The following is a 4,387-nucleotide window of genomic DNA, read 5'->3' as shown; positions in this document are numbered from 1 at the left end:
AAGTTAGTAACATTAATATTCTTAATTTAAATGCATTTTTATGCTCCAGAAAGGTTTTTTTTAATATAATTAAGGTTTAGGGGGGATTATTACATCATAAAAATTGTGAGCTCAAGGCCAGCCTGGTCTACATAGTGAGTTCCAGGACAGCTGGGGCTACAAGGAGACCCTGTCTCAATAAAGACAAAAAAAAAGTAAAAAAAAGAAAGAAAGAAAGAAAGAGAGATCTGTAACTATACTGTGAAAAGTCAAATAGCTTGATAAGGGTCATGACAGAAATAAGCTGGAACTGGAACCTCTGCTTCTTTGGTCAAAATTATGGTAACTAATTTTTGTAATTACAATTGAAATGGCAAAGCTACTGACTTTTTGTATTTGTTCTAGCTGACTGCTTTACCCTGTGTTTCTGCCTAGCTGATTCCTATTGCTTTAACTGTAGCCAGCCAAACAGAACCAGTCCCAGGAAGGCTACACCTGTAGATTCAGGGAATACATTGTTTCTACAATACTGGGAAGCTTACAAGTAGCCAGGTAGCACATCCTTCCTCCCAGTTATACCTATATTTCCACAGAGCCCATTGTTTCTGCAACTCTAAGAAACATGTTTTTCCTAAATGAAACTTTTTGTTTACTAAAAACCTCTTTGTTAACTGACCTGCCCCTGGTCTGGTGTATTGACTTTGTCCCCAGCACGATGTAATTATGATTTTAAGCTTTATAAATCCAACTCTGCCTCTCCTTGGGGTTCAGAGTTCTTTTGGGCCTTAGCCCCTTCTCTGACCACCAGCTAATAAAGGACTCCTAATTTGACCACTAAATTTTCTTATTAGGAAGTGACTAAATTCAGATAAAACAAACAGGTAACAACTACAGAGAATCTGGAGAGTGGCTACAAAATTTACTATATGTAACAAGTTATTTAAACAAGTAGAATGAAGTGAGATTCATAAGGAAAGCCAGAGATAAACACTTAAATATTTCCTAGTTAGGCCTCTGTTTCCTTTGGGAAATAAACATTTTCCAGTTGTCAAGAGAAAAGAACTGTGGGTAGAACAAAAAGCAAAAGGAACAGTGATTAAGCGTAGACACAGAGCCAACATTCTGATTATTAACAAACTTTTATGTTTACACAGGTTACTTTCAAGGGATTGTCTCTGGTAAACTGGATTAGTGAATTTATTTTTAGAAGCCTGGTGTGTCCCTAGAATACCAACAACAGCCCCCCTAATGCCCAGGAAGTTCTCTTCTGGGCCCATAGCCATACCAGCCTTGGGATGCTGGCCAGTTGTTTCTTGTGATAAAGCTATGCTCTTGCTGAGGCACTGGCAACCATGCTCCCTCTTTAAACCTCCTTGGATACCAAGAAAGGCCATCTTGGCTTCTTAGGGAGTTTCTCACTGGGTGCCTGGACAAGTCCTGAAGCCATTCCCTTCCCTTCCCTGTCTGTCATTCACTTACTGCTGATTGTGTCCTCCACCCAAGGCCACTGACAAGTGTCTCCTGTCTCTGAGGTCATCATCTCCTTGCTTATTTCCCACTCATGTTCAGAGATGGGCTGGTGGTGTTCTCTTCACTTCTGTTCTTCCATCCACCCACAGTCATTCTTTCCTGGCAGCTCTGCAAGTCTTGGCATGCCGGGTGCAGTTACCAACAGATGCTCCTTGCTAAGTGGGTTCTGACACCAGCTCTGCTGCCAATGGTCCTGCCTCTCTCCAGCTGTTTCCCCTGTTTCTTCCTGAATTGTGTTACACCCACAGAGACAGTGGGAGTCCGCTTGGCTCCAGGAAGTATCCTGGAGATTCTGGGATTCCCTGGAGGTTTTTCAATGTATGTACTGCCAAGTGTGAGCACAGGACTGTGCTATTAAGCACAGAGCTTGGGCTAATCAACAGTCACAGTTTACATAGTGCCTCAGGACAGAATGAGGTTAAATTATGATGCCTTAACTGTACCATCAAAATAGACAAGTAAGAGCTGGGATGATATCTCTGGTAAAGTGCTCATCTTTCAAGCCTAAAGACCTGAGTTCAAGCCTCAGCACCCGTGTAAAAAAGCTAGGTATGGGGCCGGGTATTGTGCATGCCTTTAGTTCCAACATTTGTAAGGTAGAGGAAGTGGATTTCTGTGAGATCAAGACCAACCTGGTCTATACAGTATTTCAGCAGCTGGGGCTACAGGGAGACCCTGTCTCAAAAAGACCAAAAAAAAAAAAAAAAAAAAGAAAAAAACTGGAGAGATGGCTCAGTGGTTAAAAGTATTGACTACTCTTGCAGAGGACCCAGGTTCTGTTCCCAGCATCCACATGATGGATTATAATCCAGGGGATCCAACACCATCCTCTGTCTTGTGCATACACCAAGCACACATGTGGTGCACATATATACATATAGGCAAAATACTCAGACACATAAATTTGAGGGGCTAGAGAGATGGTGCAGTGGTTAAAGGTACTTTTCTGCTCTTGCAGAAGACCTAGATCAGTGCCCAGCACCCACATGGCAGCTTACAACTGTCTGCAACTCCAACTCCAGGGATCCAACACCCTCTCTGGCCTCCATGAGCATTGCACACACATGGTGCACTTAGCTACATACAGGCAAAATATTCACACACATGAAATAAAAATTAATTCATTTTTTTTAAAAGCTAGATGTGGAGCTGGTAAGATGGCTCAGTGGTTAAGAGCACTGACTACTCTTGCAGATGATCTGAGTTCAGTTCCCAGCACCCACATAATGGGTAACAACAACCTTTAATTCCAGTTTCTGGGGCTCTGACGCCCTCTTCTGGTCTCTATGGGCATTGCATGAATGTGGTACACTTGGAATGCAAGCAAAACACTCAACACGCATAATTTTTTTTAAAAAGCCAGCTGTAAACCCATTGTTGAGGAAGTGGAGACAAGTGGCTCCCTGGGGCTCACTAGTCAGCCAGCCTAGCCTAGCAGTATGTCCCAGGCCAGTGAGAACCCAGTCTCAGAATCTATGGCTGAAAGTTCCTGAGGAACAGCACCAAAGGTTGGTCTCTGGTCTATACAAACACACACGACACACACACACACACACACACACACACACAACACACACACCTCCACCCCAAACACACACAAAGGACATGTAAGTCCAAGAAAAGCTGCCACAAAGTGAAGTCACCTACCCACTGTCCCTAAGGTTATAGAATCCACTTAGACATGAGCCAAATGCTCCCTCCAGTTCAGGTACAAGTTGCCTAGCAGATCTTGTATTTCTTCCCAATTTTTATCTAGAGTACATACAACATCTCCAAAACAACAAACAAATCCCACTACTCTACTGTATTCAATAGTTTGAATTTTATAAGGAATTCTCAGTACTTAATACTATGTATTTATTTTACACAATGCTAATTAAGCAATATATATTTCTTTCAAGAGAAAACCTGAGTGTTTCCATTTCAAGCCACTACAGCAATAAACTCTGATCTCCTTCTCTGTGAAAAGTAATTTTAAGTTGATTTCTGGAAGCCTGCTTATCAAAATATTGACTAATCTGTTTAAGACAAATTGAGTATACAGAGCAACTTGTGAAACACATTTTGGGTGATTAGAACTGTTGGGGTGCTTGGATTGTGTGAATAATTTCTTTGTGGATCTTAAATAACCCACCAACTGGATAGTCTTTGGGGTTTGCCTCACCTCAACTGTGGTGAACTTTATGAAAGATGTAAATACCATCTGTCCTTTAGGATACTTTGGAACTGTGCTGAATAAAAGAGGGAAGTTTCACTGAAATTTTCTATGGGAGGTATAAAAGAAATGTACTTTTTATATAAAGGGCTTAAATAAGATAAAACCTCATTTAAAAATGTAAATAAACTGCTTGGCAGAAATTCAAATTCCTCCAAGATCAGCACTTCTCAAATTAAAATGTGTGGTCAAAATTGCATTCTGCTTATTAATTGTCACTCTAAAGTCAGCCAAAGGCATAAGAATGTGAGGCTGAGCTCTGACCACTCAAAATGAAGCACAGGACCCTTTTGCATTAGGAATAGAAACCCACCAGGGCCCTGGCTGGGTGTGCTTGCCTGCTTGATTTGTCATGGCTATGCACTCTTCTGCAGAAGTAAAACTTTTTGCCTTGCCCAAATACTTTGGATTGTGTGGTCATTTTCTTAATTTTTTTAAAATAAATAATTTATTGAGAATTTCATACAGGCATATAAGCATATAAGGTGTTTTGAACAAATCCATGCCCACTCCCTCCCTTCCAACTCCTCCCCCCATCTCCCCATCGCTTTTTTTTCTGATAACTTCATGTACTCTTTCATCTTTAACTTTTTTATGGGGCTTTTGGATACTCTAACACATTCCCCACTCTGAAGAGGTAACCCTAAAATCTTTTAAGGATTA

Source organism: Nannospalax galili, unplaced genomic scaffold, assembly GCF_000622305.1.
Source record: "Nannospalax galili isolate Female #2095 unplaced genomic scaffold, S.galili_v1.0 scaffold1173, whole genome shotgun sequence".
NCBI lineage: Eukaryota > Metazoa > Chordata > Mammalia > Rodentia > Spalacidae > Nannospalax > Nannospalax galili.
This window is presented reverse-complemented; position numbering follows the sequence as displayed.